This window comes from Marmota monax, unplaced genomic scaffold (genome assembly GCF_021218885.2).
Source record: "Marmota monax isolate L192 unplaced genomic scaffold, Marmota_monax_Labrador192_F-V1.1 WCK01_AAM20220418_F8-fsc00002, whole genome shotgun sequence".
NCBI classification, from domain to species: Eukaryota; Metazoa; Chordata; class Mammalia; order Rodentia; family Sciuridae; genus Marmota; species Marmota monax.
Window position 1 is genome coordinate 42,550,632 of NW_026693571.1, and position 19,801 is coordinate 42,570,432.

At 45.7% G+C, this 19,801-nt stretch overlaps 1 protein-coding gene across 2 annotated transcripts in view; it reads left to right on the top strand.

The window, feature by feature from the left end:
• Positions 1-19,801, top strand: part of Nr3c2 (nuclear receptor subfamily 3 group C member 2) — a 322,521-nt gene that overhangs the window by 292,434 nt on the left and 10,286 nt on the right. The gene's annotated exons all lie outside the window — the stretch shown is intronic.

Sequence of the window (19,801 nt, forward strand, 5' to 3'; positions counted from 1 at the left end):
TATTCGGCCTATATGATTTGAAAAGAAATGTTTTCAAATATTTTCTATGAAGGAAAACTTGGTGACCAAAACTCTTCTAGTGCTTCTATAGAAATAATGGTTTGTTCTTTAGAAGTGAGTTTGTGTCAGTAGAATGTCACCTCTCTGTGATGCTAAAGGTATAGAGTTCATTGGAAAGGAATGTCACTTCCAGGTGTTTTACCCTGAGACTCTCGCATATCATGTACGTTTGCCTGCTCTGAATTTCTCATAGGGCGAGTTGTCTCCAGGGTGAATTCAGTGATCAGTACTTTTACTACTAAAAAGGGCTTTACAGAGTGTAGTTTAGTACAGAAAATCTTGGAAATCAGAGATGATGGTAGGTGAGGCTTTGGGGAGCGCGGCCAACGATGTTCTCCATGACTCACACCCAAGGCACAGGGCACCGTGGCCACGTCTTCTCACGCATTCGGTGTTGAACAGAGCTACACATCACAGCCGATGCATTGTCTTTCGTTGTGATTTTTCAAGATGTTTCTTAGGAGAGATTCAAATGGGGCTCTGTGGGTCTTTCTTTATGCATTCTCTTATTTGGCTGGCACACGTGCAATATCCACATTAACATATAACCATCCTCACAACATACGATGGTAAAGCGATTTGCAAGTATGAGGCCTGCAACAGAAGTTAAAACTTGTTTCTTCCACACCTTTCTGAATCAGTGTGCCTTGAGCAGGATGGCACAGTGTCTGCAGTGAGAGGCCACCCACGGTGGTCCATGTGAAACCTCTTCTGCTACTTGGTTTTTAGCACCAGCACAATGCTTGATGCAAGTTAGGAACCCAGTGAAGAGTTGTCAAATGGCTGTGTCAGAAATGTTGATTTACTGTAAAATTTCCCATGGCAAATTAGTATCTTTTTGGTTTATAAAAATAGAAGTATAGTTGATATACAAGAACCTGAACAAATTTAGAGCACACCACTTGGTAAGATTGGACATATGTGTAGAACCATGAAATGGTCACCACTATCCAGATAGTGAGCATATCCATCACCCCAAAAGTTTTCTCCTTCCTTGGTTTAGGCCCTCCTCATGCCTCCTGCTCCCAATTCCTTCCTACATTGCTTTCTAACATAGATTAGTTTACGTTTCCTAGTGTTTCATATAAATGGTACCGTGGAAGGGCCTTTTATCTTTTCCTGCTCGTCTTTCGCTGGGCATAATTCATCCATGCAACTGTAAACCTCAGTAGTCCAGGGGAGTTTCTGGTTTGGGATTTTTGTTGGTGGTGTTTTTGCTAAGTGTTATCCTGTGGTGTGTGTATCCTACAATCCTTTTTTTAACTACATGGACATATACCTTTATTTCATTCATTTGTTTTTTTTAATGTGCTATGGCGGATAGAACCCAGTGCCTCACACATGCTGGGCAAGCGCTCCACCACTGAGCCACAGCCCCAGCCTCAGTTCACTTGTTCAGTCACCTGTGGATGGACATCTTAGTTGTTTCTAGCTTGAGGCCCTCACAGATAAATCTGTGATGAACATTTATGTACAAGTCTTTGCCCAGACACAGACTCTCCCTTTTCTTAGGGGAACATCAAACAGTGGAATGCCTGGTTAGTATTGTGGGTACATATCCATTTTTAAAGAAAAGGCTGGGGTGTTTTCCAAAGACAGCTCACACCCTGGCTTACACTTAGTGTGGCGAGTCCTTTAGTTGTGACCACTCCAGCAGAGTGCGGGGCTGTCTCCTTGTGGCTTTTACTTTGCATTTCTGACTTTTCATATTCTCATTTACCATCTTTATGTCTTCTTTGGTGAAGTGTCTGTTCCACTCTTTGGCTTATTAAAAAAAAAATGACCTGAATTGACCTGAAGACCTCCCCGTCTCTCAGAATTTCCACTACCTCCTGTTTGTGCCACAGGCTGGGGACCAAGCCCTTACCACAGGGGCCTTTGGCAGTTGGAGACCCAACTGTAGCAACAAAGTGAATTTGATCATTGCTTACATTTATGGGTTGTGTTTTCAATGCTGTATCTCATGAGTCCTGATGTAAGCCATTGTCGCAGAGCTTTCCTCCCATGTGTTCCTCTAGCATCTTTGTCACTGATACCCAGTGTCTTAGAAACCATGCTGTCATGTTTCTCTCTGTTTTACCTGAGCATTCCACTTTGATTGGGAGGAGATCAGACATTTTGAAATTATTTGAATTCTTCACTTTTATTTTAAACTAGTAAAAAAATATTTGATCTTAAATGTAGCCTAACAGAAGCCTCTTGCATACTCTCTATTTCTATTCCAGAGAGAACACTGAAAAATGCATGGTAAGCCCAGAGGGGCCTTTCTAGTGTTCACACTTACTCAGTCTTGAGACTGCCTGCAGCTTTCTCATTAGAGTCAATTAGTGAATCAACGTTTGTGCCATCTTCTTCAAAGAAGCCAAGGGCCACACCACTCACTGACCGTGATCTTAGAGCCTAGTTCTGGCCACCTAATGGGAAAGAGAGCATTCGTTTCTAAGGGTTACATAAATAAGAGCCATCCGAATGCAGATCACAGTTCTGCTTAAAGAGCGTGTGTGCCGTGGGCATGATGGTGCACACCTGCAGTTCCTTCAGCTCAGGAGGCTGAGGCAGGAGGGTCGCGAGTTCAAAGCCAGCCTCAGCAACTTAGCGAGGCCCTAAGAAACTTAGTGAGATCCTGTCCTAAAATAAAAACTAAAAAGGGCTGGGGAAAAACAAACAAATAACCAAAAAAAGCAAACAAATAACAACAACAACAAAAAAGACAGAAAAAAAAAAGAGCTCATGGTATGCTGGCGCCCAGGACACAGGTGTACAGCTGTCAGGCCCCCGCAGATTTCTTCCACATGGTGCACATGTGTGTTGGCAGAACAGTGCCAAGGTGGGTGAAAGGAACATTCTCTGAAAGAACAGTTTGACAGTTCAGTGTTTCAATCGGCCAACAGCTTTAATGATTCATGAGCCCTGGGAACATCAGTCTTTCCCCTAGGAAAGCAGCTGTGTTCAACACTCCTGGGAGTGGATGTATTTTTGCTTTGTCAGTGTTTGGGTGTCAGGTGCAAAACATACAGACTCCTTATCTACTAGACAGAATTGATAATAGTCACTTTTAGCTATTACTAGGAGTGGCAGTTAATTTCCTACAGGTGTAAGAAGTACATGTCTAATGAATTTATTACTAACTTCTGTTCATTCTTAGAGATCAAGATCTGTTACGGTCAGTGTATAGAAGAGTAACTACTAAAGATGATATTAATAACATCTCTTGAGGCAAACATTGTCCTTTTTCTATTAAACGGCATATGAATGCAGTTTTATTTTGGGATATACACTTGGCAAAAAAGTGCCTTATGCCTAGCAATATAGACAGTGCTACAGAGAATACAAAATAAGCAGATGACGCTGTTTCCCCCTCCCCCGCCCCCTTTAGTTTGGATTTCCAGAGAGGCAGCTGGAGCATAGGGCAAAGCAGAAGGTTTCAGGTGCCCAGATTGGTCACCTGGGTGGTTGGGCCCCTGAGAGCACATGGGCTCTTGTGCATTCATTCCTCTGTTGATGAGCCCTGACCCTGTTCTGAAGGTGCAGCTGTGAATGGAATCCTGTCCTTAGGGACCTCACTTGTCAGGTAGAGAAGGATGTCCATCCCGTTGACAAACATATGTGTGTCTGAACTGTGAGGCCAAGTGGGCGGGGGAGACCTAAGGCAGGGCAGCCAGACAGCGGCCAGAAGCCACAGGGCAGCACACTAAGAGCTCAATAGCACACCACGAGCGGCAAGCTCTTGGGCATTCATTCTAGGTCGACCAAGCCTTGCATTGAGGGTGTGGCAGCCAGCTGTGCTGGGCAGGGGCTTGGAAGACTTCCTGGGGTGTCAGAGAACTCATTTGTAGGAGAAGACACAGAACTGGGAGAATGGGTTCTCCGGGTTCCCGGGTGCTGGTGGCAGCTGGAACCTCCTAGACTCTCAGGTGTAGTGCTCCCAAGACCGCCTAGTGATGGGGGGTGCAGTGGCGGCTCATTTGTAGGCTTCGTCTCAAGGATCAGGAAACCAGCATCTAGGAAACATTGGAAACAGTGCACTGCCCCAAGGCCCCCAGACTCTCCACCCCAGCATCATCTGGCACGCATCCTTTTTGTGAGCTGCAGCATTGCATCTTGAAGGCTTTGCATTAAAATGTCCTAGTGTTTAGCAGTTCCCCAAACAAACTCTTAGGCCCTCCTCAGCTGAAGCCGAGCTGGCTTTGGGTTGAAGGCTTTTGTGTGTACATATGATCATGAACCTTTGGCTGGGCAGGCAGCGGTGTGTCACTCAGTGCTGTTCCCCGCACGACAGGAGGGAACGCTGAGTATTTTCAGACCGCATCACTCTGTCTGTGGCTCCATGGGGGACCTGGACAGCTGGGTGGTGCTTCTTTAGCCAGGCCCTGGGAGCCAGGGCTTCCCTCCTCCATGGCAGGTGGTGTGAGGAGCAGAAATCAGAAGTCTAGGGATGCAGTCAACCCCACTGGTGCCTGCTGGGGAGACTTCCTTCTTTAGGTGGAAAGGGTGTTAAGTGTCAGTGACATGATAACCAACAAAAGAGATCCCGCTGCGAGCAGTGAGACTATTAGCACATTATATTTTAAGATTCTCGTTGCTCATTTAATTAGCAGGTGCTTTTGCATCCAGGCTGCGGGTACTGGCGATTTCCTCCATGATTCCACCATAGGTGATTTTGAGAGAAACACACAAACCTATTTTAAGCATTTCTTACCCCATTCCAAGGAATGTGAACCACAAGTTTGGCTCGTTCCACCATTTATTTGGGCAGCCACTCATATCCACGTTGGGTTTGTCTTAGTCCTGCTCATCAGTTTCTCTTCGGGAAAACCTTCTGAGGCCAAAATAGGAACCCACCTCAGAAGTGTGACCACAACAGACAGACAGCGGCCTGCAGCGCTGTGTCACCATTTCTCTCAGTAAACATGGGCACATGACCTCTGTTTTTTTGAGACTACAGTTTCTTCAGCTGTAAAATGGGAATAATGCCCATCTGATAGGTCATTTTTGAGAAGTGAATGAAATATCTGAGACATCTGGCATGCAGCAGGCACTGAGCAGACGTTCACCCTCTCTTCCTGTTCCTCAGGTGACAATGAAATGAGATTGATTCTGTGTTTGTGACAAAGTGCCCATGCTGTCAGGACCACACAGTCATGCCTGTGTGTGAGACAGATCGAGATTCAATGCCACATTCTCTCTCACTGAGCTAAGCAACTATTTAATACAATCATTAGCAGCATTCTACCGCCTTCTCCTTGACGAGACCATGACTAAGAAAGATTCTAAATAAAGGAAGAGTTGTTTATTCCAGAGTCAGCTAAGTGAGCACAGCCTTATCATCTCCCAGGGCACCAGGGGAGAGGGGAGGACACAAACTTCTCCAAGCAACCACTCTTCTTGAAATCTCTGCAGGTAAAGATTTCTAATTCAATGCATCATTGACAGGCAAGCTCTAACTCTTTGTGTATTTGGTGAAACCAGTGGAATAATTATTAGCAATGTATACTATCTCTTTTTTGGTTTCCCTAGCAAAGTAAGAGCTGTCATGTTCACATCTAAATTTCTGATTTTAAGGGGATGGTATAATTCAACATGCATTGCCCTGGGACAGTTGTGCCAACAAATGATTATTTTCATTTAAAACACATTTATGTTTGTATAGCTCTTTTTAAAAATGCCTCAGATATATTTAAAATTAAAAATTGGGGGAAATGGGAAACCATAGGTCAGAACTTTCTGTTGTTGCAGTGTGATAGATAAATATGGAGTGGATGCCCCTTGGTGCAGTGAGAACCTTCTGGGCAACCCAAGGACTAATGTATGTTGTATGCTGGGAGCTGGATCTGGAGGCCTAACTGGAAGGTGTCACCCCCCAGAGAGAGATGACGTGTTCCTCACAAGTTAATGAGCTATGGGAACCGTCAGTCAGTGGACTTGGTGGGCCTAAGTTCCCCTAGGGTTTGCAGTTGGTTCATTTTGTGGTAGACAACAGAACAGCTGGATGACTGTTCTTCCTTAACTGTGAAGTCTTCTAATACCTAGGAAACTACATAAGATATTTTTTTTTTTTTTAGTACCAGTTGGTTCATGCTCCTTTCTCACTGACCTGTTCTGAACAGTCTCTAAGGGAAGGGCTGCCACAGGGCTCTGCTTCTCAGAGTGAGGCCGATGCCTCTGGGACCCTGAGTCACTGACAAGGAAGAGTCATGTACAGTAGCAACAGTCATGCCAGCACTGTACTGGTGGTCAGGATGCAATGACAAAAGAGGTTTGGTCTGTGCCTCACCGAGCATGTAGCCTGATGGGCAGTATAGACAGGAAGCTGGAATTTATTAAAGCCTGGTGTGAAAGGTGCTGACCTGGGCTATCAGGATCACAGTGGACTATCTGGAAAGGGGAGTAGCTGGGTAGAGAAGGTACAAGGCACTTAGTGGGGAAATGACAGCTGGCTTAGACCCAAAGGTCAAGTCAGAGTTTGCCAGACAGAGGGAAGCTACTCCAGACCAAGGGAGTTTACGTCCTAAGGGAGAGGGACGCACAGTGATTTTGAGAAATGGAGAATTTCATTGTATCTCAGAGCCTCATGGTAGAAATGGAGATGAAGAGGAGAAAAAGGAAGAAAGGGTCAGGAACCAAGTCAGGGAAGCTACTGAGGGACTTTAAGCAGATCTATGGAGAATCTAGAGCTATCCTCTCCAATGTGATCGCCACTGTTTACTTTCAAATTAATTAAAAATAAGTGAAACTTTAAATGGAGTCACCCAGTCTCACTAACCACATTTCAAATGCTCAGAAGCCACACGTAGCTAGTGGCCACCCTATTGGACACACATAGGGTTGTGCCAGACCCTGCTGTGCTAAAGAATCTGTCAGCAGAGGACAAGAAGAAACAAAATAACCCATTTGGAAGCTGGTAAGCAGGTCAGAGAGGGTAGGCTGAGCAAGGTGGGCGGACAGAGAGAGATTCAGGTGGTGGAATGAATGATTCCTAGATGAATAAAATGTGGAGGTAGAGAGAAGAGGGAGAAGGTTCAGGATGGCACCCCAGGATTCAGAAGAAGACATCTAATGTTACGGTTTGGATATGAAGTGTCCCCAAAGACTCCTGTGTCGAAGGCTGGGTCCCAGCGCGGCAACATTCAGTGGTGGGACTTCTGGGAGGTGACCGGATCATGAGGGCCCTGATATCATCCGTGGATCAATCCATTAATGGATTCATAGCTGAATGGACTTTTGGGAGGTGGTAGAAGCTATAGGAGGTGGGGCCTAGTTGAAGGGATAGGTCCTTGGGACCACGCCTTTGTGGGCTGTATCTTGTGCCCAGCTCCTTTTCTCTCCCTCCCTCCCTCCCTCCCTCCCTCCCCCTCTCTCCTTCCCTCCCTCCCTCCCCCTCTCTCCTTCCCTCCCTCCCTCTCCCCCCCTCCCTCTCTGCTTTCTGGCTGCCATGAGCTGAGCAGCTTCACTCTGTCACACCTTCCCACCATGACATTCTGCCTCAGCTCAGGCCCAAGGCAACAAAGCCAGCCGAGCATTCACCGAAACCCTACGACCATGAGCCCAGACCAATCTTTCCTCCTCTGGGTTGTTTTCCCAGGTGTTTGTCACAGTGATGAACAGCTGACCAGTCCTCCTGGGCAGGGTGGAACCTGCACTCGGGAGGGAACACGGGGTGAATGAATTTGTGAGGGGAGGTGATGAGCTTGTTTTGGATAGATGGATTTGAGATGCCTTTAGGACACCTCAGGGAAAATGGGTGAACACGGAGCTCTGCGCATGAAGATGGGGACGACAACCTGCTGAGGGTGGCACCACAAGGGTGTCTCTGAAACCTGGGGGTGGGCAGGACTACCTGGGCACTAGTGCAGAGCAAGAAGATGGTCTGTAGTGGAACCCACAGAGAATACAGTTAGAAGGCCCCCAAACAAGAGGTGCCTACAAAGAGTCCAAGAGCTGTGGCTAAAGTGAGGAGGCACAAAGAGGGACCTTGGAGACAAACCAGAAAGAGTGTCCACATTGCACCAGAGAGGGCCTAGAGGGGCGGGGCTGCAGGAAGTTCCATTATCACAGTCTGAAAAGCTGTTCAGTAGCCAGAGCAACGAGGAGAGGGTTGAGGGCCGTGAAGAACAGCAGATTGGGATGAGTTGTGTTCAAGCTCATGAGGTTTCCGGTACCTGTATCAGAAGCCACAAAACAAATAGGACAGTAGTTACTTTAAAAAGAATGTTAAAATCATTATCCTACAAAGCTTCTTAGTAGAACTGCATTAATAGAAAAAGAACAATGAGTCTTTCTGATATATGATGGGACGTAGGTAAATGAGCATTTTGAACATGTTGAGAGAACATGGAAAGATTTTTGAGTTTATATGTTGAAGTAAGCAAAAAACATTACAACAGCTTAGCAGAACTTACCTGCAGATTACCCTCACACCATATATCCATAGGCCCCATGTGAGTAAAATTGAACTAGTGGAAGCTCTGTCGTGTACTGTGGGTTTATCTGTGTGTATCTGTGAGCATGTAAGTGATTTCCACTTACAGTCATAGACTTCATCTCTTTTGGTCTTTCCTGCTTGGTAATGGTTTTCTATAACTGACTTAACATGAAATATGGGTCCTTTCCTTGCTCTCTGGTTAAAGGTTAATTTAAAACATATAAATATTTTCAGGGGCTAATTTTTTGAATGATATTGCTTGCCAAGGTCCACAGTCAAGCAGCATTCCAAGATGCAGTTGTACTAGATTTTAGAGAAACCAGGGGATGCAATCCTTCAATACAGGACATCTATCCTTCTTTATTATTGTATTTTTTTAATATCCATCTTGAGTAACCAATCTCAAAAATTCTTCATCATGCAAAACTAAAGCACTATGTCCATTAAACACAAACTATTCTGTACCCACCCACCCCACCTCTGGCACCCACTCTTCTATCTTCCACCTCTGCTGCTCTAGGTACCTCATATAAATGGAATCATTTTTGTATGTCTGGCTTATTTCATTTAGTATCATACCCTCCAGGTTCACCCACGTTGCAGCATGTGTAACAATTCCCTTCTTTTTAAAAACGGAACACTACTCCTCTGCACGTGTATGCCACGTTCTGTCCATGCACTCATCTGGCTAGGGGCACTGGAGTGGCTTCTTCTTGGCTCTTGTGAATAATGCTGCATGAACACGGGGTATAAAATTCATCCTTGAGACATTGCTTTCAGTTCTTGTGGGTATATTCTCAGAAATGGGATTGCTAGATCATATGATAGTTGGATGCTTAATTTTTTGAGGAATGACCAAACTGTTTACCACAGTACCTGCACTGTTTCTTGTTGCTGCCATGGGTGTGGACTCCAATTCTTGACACCCTCGCAGATATTCATTGTTTTCTGTTTTTTACTTAGTTTGGTTTTGATGGTAACCATCTATGGTAAGGTGAAATCGCATAGTTTTCAATTTGAATTTCCCTAATGATTAGTGATATTGACCATCTTTTGTGTGTTTACTGACTATTTGTATATCTTCAGAGAAATGTGTATCACATTCACATCTGTGGCCCACTTTTCTTTTCTGGTACTGGGGATTGAACCCAGGGTCACTTAATCACTGAGCCATATTCCCAGATTTTAAAAAAATTCTTATTATGGGATGGGGCCTCACTAAATTGCTGAGGCTGTCTTTGAACTTTCAATCCTCCTGCATCAGTGTCCCAAGCCTCTGGGACTACAGGCATGGGCCACTGCACCTGGCTGTGACTCACTTTTTAATCGGTTTTTGTTTGTTTTACTTTTGACTTGTTGGAGCTCTTTATCCATCATCAGATATACAATTTTCAACTATTTTCTTGCATTCCTTATTTTTTGACTCTTTCTTCTCTTACACACTTATAATGATAACGTTCAGTGACTTGCTTCTTTTAATCCTTAACTTGCAAAATTCAAAGTTGTTTTTGATGCAATATATTTAAAGAGAGGGGGTAAAATATTTTTTTTCTGGAAGTTAACTGCTCCTTTTGCTTCATTATTGATTGACATCACATAGGCTGCATCCCTACAGGACATGTGCCACTGTCACAGGAATGTGTTACAAAAAGAGAGTAACTATCTGTAGGAAGGCTGGGGGGAAACCAGAACCCTTGTTCCGGGGGGGAATCATGCATCCCATTCCCAGAGGACTGTATGAGATTTGTGCTGTCACAGGGCGATCTTTCTGGAAAAAACAAAATTTCAGGTAGAAAAAAACCACAGAGGGCCGTGCTTCTAGAGGATCACATCTAAATCAAACCTGACACCCAGGAATCTCTTGCTAATCTCAAATATACCTAGGGTAGATTTTGGGAAACTGTCTCATTCTTTAACACCTGTGTCAATAAATCCCCCCTTCTTATGCAGCCTAAATCCTCCTCCTCACAGCATAATAATCACTGTGTAATACCTGGGCTTTACTTAGTGCCTTCTTTCTTAAGTCTTGTCATTAAATCCTTCTAATGTCTCCAAGAGGTGAGGATGAGTAAATATTACTATTTAAATTTAATCATCCCCTGTCTTAATTCCTCTCTCTATAAGAAGAGAATAATGGTAATATTTACTTAGGTTTTTTGTGGGTTTTTTTTACCCATTTATAGAGAAAAGAATTAAGATGGAGTGGTAAAGTGTGTTTTCCCAAGTTCATACAGGAGGCAGCTGCAGAAGGCAGGGGTTCAGGAGGGGGCAGCACTGAGGGGGATGCCACCTGTGAGTGGCAGGACCAGCCCTGAACCTGACTAGCTCTGTTTCCCCAGAAGGTCAGCTGTCACTCTGGCTCTCTCCATAAAGTGGGCATCCTCAGGGCTAGCGTTATAGGGCCCTGTGCTGCCCCAGGGGGTTCCCCAACACAGAGAGGCCCCACTGTTTGGCTGTTGCCATCTTGAAATTCTCAATACGCGTTGAACAAGGGGGCCCCATGTTTTCATTCTGTACCAGGCTCACAAATTACACAGCCTGCCCTGAGCATGATATGAAATCTCCAAAGATCATGTTAATCAGAGGCTAGTTGGCAGGTGAAGAGCAACTCGCACTGTGTGAGCAGTGTACCGGTGTGCCCAGGGAGGAAGGCACAGGGCTATGAAAGGCACAAGGTCAAGAGGATGTGATTATCACTGCCATCTCGGACTACACGAGTTGACTTTAAATGGCTCAGATTTAAAAGGACAGGAAGATGCCAGCTGGCAAGTGAAGTTTGTCAAAGTCGAGGTTATAGGGGCTAGAAAGTGTGTGGTTAAATTATACACATCAGTCCTCATGATTCTCACAGTCCATGTTTACCAATTCTCCCACAGGATAAAACTTGTGACCCTAAAATCAGTGCTAAGGGCCCTTTTCCAGTTACTCACAGACCTGTATAGAGCAGCAGGACATGTCCCCCCGCTCCATGCACCTGCTCCTGGCCCAGGTTGGCAAGGCGCCTCCACCACCTTGTTTCAGCTCTCTTGCTATAAATAAGAGTCCTTTTTGAGATAGTCCTTTTCTATTTTCTGTCATACTATTGTGCAGCTGGGGGTTTTGTTGGGGATTTTTCTTGTTAATTTAGCTTCCATTCCCTGTCTGGAGTTCCTGAGCATAAGAAAGCTATGACATGGCTTATGAAGAAGATGTACATGAGAGCAGCTTTGTTCGGGCAGGAGTGACAGTGCAGTAGGCCAGGAGTCCAGCCTTTCAGTCAGTAGTGCACGTTTAGTGAGGTGTCTTTAAAGAGAGGCAGGCAAGAACGTGACCATGTGTTGATTATATGATGAAAATACTCTGAATAGACATTTGAGGGAATCTAGCCTCATCTTCCTCTGAGTAGTATTCACTAACTCAGTGTTAGAAGTGACTTTATGGGACATAACTTCGGAGAATATTGAGACTCAACAGTGACTACACGTAAGGACTATCCTGAAGGACAACCAAATGAAACACGGGAGGGAGCCTCTCTATTCAAATTGTAGACTCTGGAACCTTTAATCTGGATAATGTCTTCTTGTCTTGCTCAGTGCCCTTGGGGGGAATTTTTAAAAAACATTTCCTAAAGACTAGAAGCATACAGAATAATTGGAATGCTATGTCCAGCGACTACCATATTCCTTAATTCAGAGACCCACCCCCAACATTTTAGTGTTTCTGAAAACAGGAGGCATCTTAAACTTGACTTACAGGTTTTCAAATAAATAAAACCTGTTCTCTTAAATCTCTTATGAAATCTCCAAGGTGACTTCCAGTCCAGGGGTCAGCAGACTTTCTCTGTAATGGGCCAGATAGTGAATATTTTAGGTTTTCTGGGCCACATGCTTTTTCTTACTGCTATCTGGCTATCCCATTGGAACATAAAAGTAGTAATGTAAATGAAGTGTGGCCAAACTTCAACATGTCACAGAGTATTGTTCTTTTTTCCCCCAAAACTTTTACAAGTACAAAAATGCAAAAACATTAGGCCAGATTTGGCCTGCCTGGCATAGGTAACCAACCTCTGATTGGTATCACGGAGTCAAAGAAATAAAATAGGCCACCTTGGTCTCAGGCGTCCCTACTTAAGGATGACCCTGGCCCACGGAGCCTGCTCCTTATTGCTTCATGTTCCCTGCTCCTTTTTTTTTTTTTTTTTCAGTATGAAATAAGGATTTGACTACTTAATCCCAGACTTAACCTAATATTAAAATTGTAGCATATAAACATGAGTTGGTTTAGACTTTTAGTTTGTTGGTGTAGTGTACATTTGCAGGAAAGATCTAGGAAATATTAAAAACAAAATTAGGAAAAGTTCATACTTCTATATACAGTAACATGCCAATGCATTTCAAACATAACCCTTCATTAGGTCTCCTTTGTTCAGCAATGTTCTAATTACCCCTTTATCTTTAAGCTCTATTTTCTTCTTTTCCATTGTGTCATTTTTCTTTGTGTTTCTCACATGTACAATAGACCTTATTCACAAGAAGGCGGAGCTGCGGTCTAGAACGAGGCTTATAGAGCAAGGAAACTTAAACAGGGTGGAAATTAAATAAATTTAAGCACACACACACAAAAAAATTAGAAGGCAAATGAGCCCATCTTGCTTAGCACAGTGTTCAAACAACATATTTTTGAGGATGTGAATGTTCCTCACTGACCAGAGGTCAGTGATTGCTGTTGTATTTATTATACAAGTGGTGATGAAGAACAAATTGAAACATAACTTAGATAATAGGCAGGTGCTAATGGATAGGGACCAGGGTGGAGTGTGTGAAATGCCCCTTGGTTTTTCATGAGCCACTGGGCAGCACCTACTTCCCATCCCAGCAGCCAGCTCATTCCTGGGCAGGCACTGGTCTGACCAGACTTCCTGGCCTGTTCCAGCCTGGACCCTGGGTTAGAGGTGCTTGCATCCTGGCCTGGGGCTCTGGCTTTGGCCACCCTCACAAGGGTCCTCTTACCTGGAATGAGTGAGTAGAACTCATGTCATCAGATGGCTGACCCTGGCCTGTCTGTTGCTACAGGGACAGACTTGAATACAGGTGCCCTCTGTCCACTGTGTGCTGGCCCTTGGCAAAGGAAAGCTCTCTCCAAATACGGAATCAACAAGCAACTCCCTTTCCAGGGCAGCTTTGCTGTGAATGAAACATCAGAGCCCCCAGAGTTCTCCCCCCCAGGTCCCAGATGCTTCTCATGCCCAGCAGTTAGCACACTGAGCATGTTCACCGACAAACTTTGACCAGGAAATGGATGTTGGTGCCTCTCAGTCCAAACAGGACTCTCCTAGTCTCAGCCTATAAGAGGAACCCATCAGGAATCCTCGGCCTAGTGGCACCACGGGGCATGGGTTTCTGGAAGGAAATACACAAGTAACTGGAGGTATAAAACTTTGTTACAGGTTAATTGAGTGTAGAAACAAATCAAATGCTATAAAGCTGGCAAGGGAGGAGCGATTGTTGCTGTGTCCCATTCTGCTGAGATGTAACTACCAGAGAAGATCAGTGCCACCCGGCCACACACACACCTGCCTACTGTACCTATGCAGGAGTCTTCCCTGCTCACCTGCACGGGGAGGAGGCTGGCATTTTTTTTTTTTTTTTGTAGTTGAACACAATATCTTTATTTATTTATTTATTTTTAAGTGGTGCTGAAGATCGAACCTAGCGCCTTACACATGCTAGGCCAGCGCTCTACCGCTCAGCCACAGCCACAGCCATAGCCCCATGCTTTTTTTTTTTAAGTAGATTTTTAGTATGGTAGAACACGTATAGCTTGCAATTTACTGTCTTAGTTATTTTTAAAATATGTTTTTTAGTTGTCAGTGTAACTTTATTTTATATACATGTGGTGCTGAGAATCGAACCCAGTGCCTCACATATGCTAGGCAAGCACTGAGCCACGGCCCCAGCCCCATCTTAATCATTTCTAAGTATACAATTCAGTGGCATTACGTACATTGACACTATTGCACAATCATCACACCTACTGATTACTTGGAAAGTCTGTACCCCATAAACTCTCCACTCCCCCTTTATTCTGTCCTGGCAAATGCTCTTCTATTTTCTGTCTTTATTAATTGATTACTGTGCATGTCTCTTAGAAATGGAATCATACAATATTTGTCCTTTTATATCTGACTCATTTCACTTAGTGTTTTTAAGGCTCATCCATATTGTAAAATGTATCAGATTTCATTTATTTTTAAGGCTGAATAATATTCCTTTGGTTTTTTTTTTTTTTTTTTTTCATTTACTTTCAATTGGCATTTGGTTGTTTGCAAGTTTGGGCTAGTGTGCTTAACACTGTTGTGGGTGCAGGCACACAAACATCTGTATGAAACATCTTTTCAAATCTTTCAATTCTTTTGGACATAGACCTGGCAGTAGAATGCTGACTTATATGATAATTCTAATTTTTTGAGACATTCTCACACTGTCTTCCATAGAACTGCACCCAAATTCCCAGAATGCACAGAGGCTCTAGTTTCTCTATATCCCTACAAAAAGTTATTTTCCTTTTTTATTTAATAGTATCCATCCTACCAGGTGCAAAGTGCTAATTGTGCTTTGGGTGATCGTTTGCATTTCTCTAATGCCTAGTGATGTCAAACATCTTTTCTCACTGGCCATTTTTATATTTTACTTGGAGAAAGGGCTATGGAAGTCTTGGGCCCCTTTGTGGTTGTAGTTGCTTTAAAACTTCAAAGGTCCCCCCCCCCCCCCCCCCCGTGCTCATTTCAGGCAAAGTTCAGTCTGAATTAGTGGCCATTCTGGAGTCAGCAGAAATGAGGATGCTCTTGAAATCCCCTGGGGCCTAGTTCAGAGAGGTTGCTACCACTGGGCTCCGTCACCACTGAAGCCATTGTGTGACCGAAGAGCAGCACAGGCTCCATGTGTGGCAGGAAAGAGACCCTCCCACAGGGCATTCTGGGAAGCTGTCACTTGTGGTGGGAGCAAGGAGGGAAGAGTGGCTCCTGGCCTGCCACAGGCGACGACTCAGTGGACAGAGTAAGGGAAAGGCAGAGGGGGGCCAGGGGCCTCGCTGTGGAGCAGGCCAAGTACCACCGCCCTCCAGTGGCTTTGCTGGACTCCTCTGCACCCTGACAGCTGCGGCCCCTTGACCTGCAAGAGTCGTGCTGGGCCTCTGCTAAACTCCTGTGATCCCAACTGATGTGTTTTGTACCGAACAAGGAGCACAAGTTGTTGATTTCTAACGATGCGGGGCACTTGTTGTTGATTATAATTGGGGTTCTTGCCGCTCCATCTAGCCTGGTACTTAGGCAACATGGGCAGGGGTCAATATTGAGGCCGCAGACCCGCCAGGCCACTTGTTCTGCAATGAAGGCATTGTGCTGAAGACAAATGGGGTAGAGCTTTTACCTCCTCACTGTGATCCCACTGTCTACCCTTCTTTGTGCCTCTGGTCACACTGAGCAGCCTCGGGGACTCCTAGCCCCTTGGCATGGCATGCATGCAAAGCTGTCTTAAAACCCAGCATAAACAAGTTCAGGAAATCAGAATCCCAGAGAAAGATGGACAGAGGTTAGCCTCAGGTAGGAGCTTTGCATTATTTATTTAGTGCCACCCAAATGAAGATGCTTATTTAAATGACTCAGGTTTTAAGCCAATCGAGGCAGCCCTCTCTCTAATCCCAGTGACTCAAGAGGCTTAGGCAGGAGGTTTACAAGTTTGAGGCCAGCCTCTAAAATTTACCAAGACCCTCAGCAACTTAGCAAAATCCTATCCCAACATCAAACATATAAACGATGGGATGTAACTCAGTGGTGGAGCAGCTCTCGGTTCTGTCCCTAGTACTTCAAGAAAGAAAAAGAATAATATTTGGGTTTTTTTTTTTTTTTACATTGACTAAAACTAGCAACATGCTGCCCTAAAAAAGTACCTGTTAAAATAATTTATTCCCCAGCCCTAGGGCTTTGGAGTAAGTCAGAGAAACCCAGGATCAAGAACTCTAACAATGTGGAATCCCATTAGCCCTAGCCAGGCCCGCACAGCAGTGGCTGACCCATGCCCTTCTCCTTGGTGAAGAACAGAGCAGTAGCCCCCACCTCCCAGAGGCTTGCAGACCACTTACGCAGCTGCCCCATAGATATGAAAAAACAAAACCATAAGAAAAGTGGACAGCAGGAGAAGGCAGTGTCCCCAGGCTCTGTTGCTAATTGTCAAAGAAACCAGAAAGACAAAAGGTGTCATCCGGGAGTTCCTAGGGGAGGAAGGGCTCTGGGGGAGAAGAAGTGACTAGCAGGAAAGGACCAGCCACAGGAACGGGCCCTGAAGTCACAGCCTGGATGTGATGTTGGGCATCACATGGGAAACATGCAGACGCAGCTATGGCTCCCATCATTTGAAGAGTGATATTAAAAAAAAATAATTCCATGCCAAGTGTCCAAGGAACTCGCTAGATAATCTGGAGAATGACCACTGACCATCCTGAGTGGTTTACTTGGGTGGGGGGGGGGTACCGGGGATTGAACTCAGGGGCACTCAACCACTGAGCTGCAGGCCCAGCCCTATTTTGTATTTTATTTAGAGCCAGGGTCTCACTGAGTTGCTTAGCACCTCGCTGTTGCTGAGGCTGGCTTTGAACTCACAATCCTCCTGCCTCAGGCTCCCGAGCTGCTGGGGTTACAGGTGTGAGCCATCACACCTGGCCTGGGTGATTTACTTTTAATGGTGCCTTTGTGAGGGTCAGCTTTCCCCAAGCCTGAACTGTCCTGGTGAACTGGACTCTGGCAGTTTCAGCTTCACAGTGGGGACGGTGGCTGGGGTCCAACTAGACACTGTGCTCCTGTAGTGACAAACCAGCTCCTGGGCTGCCCAGCATCGCATCCAGGCTGCGACTTCAGGCTGCCCCATCCCTGCTGACTGTCCTAGGACAGTAGCCAATCCTGCACCGAGGGGAGAAGGGATGAGGACATGTGCCTTGTGCTGGCCTGCATCCTTGGGCCCCACCCCCAGAGGCTGTGGCAAGGGCACATTGCCGTGTTCCTCAGTGAGTGCATGTGTGCTTGTGCAAGGCTGGCACTCAGGAGACACCACGCAAACATTTAAGGTGACCACTAGCTACTCTACGGGAACACAGCATAGAGCTTCCGAGCCAGTGTCCACTCTGACTGGCCAGTGTCTGTGTTGACCCTCTCCTTTGATATGTGATCTCTCATGGCCTCGACCCCACCTTCTTGAAGTCTGACCGCTACAGCTCCCTCACTTCAAGCGTCTGGCTTTTTCCAGTGGGAATGGCAGTCCTGCAGTGCCACCTCACCCTGACCATCTGCCGTGGGCCAGGTATCTGGGTCTTGCCCTTGAGGACCCCTGACCCACTGGCTGTGGCAGGCCAGGGTTGGAGTAGGGCCCTGGGAGGCTCTGGGGCTCCGTGAGCACTTGGTGGCCGAACCTGCAGCCTGGACTAGATTGACTCATGCTCTCCTCACCCAGCGGTGGGGGCCCCTGGCTTCCATTCCCACAGATACCTCTGAGTCAAGACCGAGCTTGGTGGGGTCAGAGGTTAAGTCCTCCTTGCGGAGGTTTTCAGCCTTGACCCAGGGCAGGGTGAGCCAGGCTGCTGCGGTCCACTGAACGACAGCCTGTGGACACCTGGGTGCCCCAGCAATTAGGGTTAGCCTGTTCCTGAGCGAGTGGTGGTGACACCACCCACACCCACACTCACATTATATGCTTGCAGAGTCAAATGCTCAGCCCATGGCTGCCAGGGAGAACCCCCATGCTGGCTTTGATGCAGGGCCCACATACCCCAACATGGCCCTGTCATTCTGCAGCTGACCAAGGCATCAACAGAGGCCCTGAGTATCAGCTCATGACTGGGAATGAGCTGCCTCCTGCGTCTGTGGAACAAGGGAGAGGACAGCCAGGGTTAATATGCATGTGAGTGAGCAGCGTCTGGGACACCTGTCCCCAGGCAACCTGTCGGGAAAACAGCCAAGCCCTTACCTCTCCGGGCAGCTCTGTTTTCTCCACGTCTCCAGGCGATGCGCAGCACTGAGGACACACTTAGGCTGGTGTTACAGGTGGAGACAGAGGCACTGGAAAGGCTGAGGATCTGTCCCCATTAGTTCTGCCCCTGCCACATCCTGCCTTGAGTTCAAGAACTGACTTACCCTGCCTCCCATCACATGGTGAATCAGCAATTGCTGTCACCCGTGTGCAAATATGAGCCCTCGCATGGCCCTGGTCCAGCCAGGCTTCTTGCTTGGATGCCACCGGGTCAGTGACAGGCCTTCCCACCACTCCTGCACCGAGTGACCTCTCTTCTCAGCACTGGCAACATCTGGCTTTCTGTGTGGATTATTTCCACTCTATAACTAATGAGGTGCCCTGAGACCAGGCCTGTGCTGCACTCCCCAAGGTTCCCCGGCGCCAGGCACAGAGCAGGTCCTCAGTAGTGACGATGGATGAGGAGGAGTTGTGGATTAAGACCTTGGCCCTCCCCAAAGTCCCTATGACCTGAGGACAGGAGGTCTTGATTTATGGATATCAACAAGGCCCAATTTAAGAAATGTGAAAGTCTAGGCCACAAGGCAGAGTCATTCTTGTGGTGGTTGATGTTCCCTAGCAATAGTATTGATAACTTTGCATTAAATTTTTAAATAAAATTTTTATTTTTAATAGACACATTGTAATATACATATTTATGGAGCACAGAGTGATGTTTCAATAAACGTATACAGTATGTAACGATCAGATCAAGGTAATTGGCATATTTATCATCTCAGACATATATCCAAGTTGTGTTGGGAACATTCAAAAGCCTTTCACTAGCTATTTGGAAATTTTCAATTAACTGTTCTCCACTGTAGTTATCCTATACTATAGAACATTAGCACACTTCACCCCTGTACCCATGAACTGTCCTCTATCTATCCCTCCATCCCATATCTTCCACAGACTCTGGTAACCACTATTCTATTCTCTACTTCTTTGAGATTAAATTTTTAGCCTCTGCATGTAAGTGGTAAATGCAGTATTTGTCTGTGCCTGACTTATTTCACCTAGCATGTCTTCTAGTTCCATCCATATTGCTGCAAATGACAGAAATTCATTATTTTAATGGTTGGATAATATTTCATTGTGGATATGTACATCATTTTCCTTATCCATTCATCTGTCAGTGGACACCTAGGTTGATTCCACATCTTGGCTATTGTGAACAGTGCTGCAATAAATGTGTGAGTATAGATGTCTCTGACATTCTCATTTCTATCCATTTGGACATATTCCTAGCGGTGGGATAGAAGGATCATAAAGGCAAATCTATTTC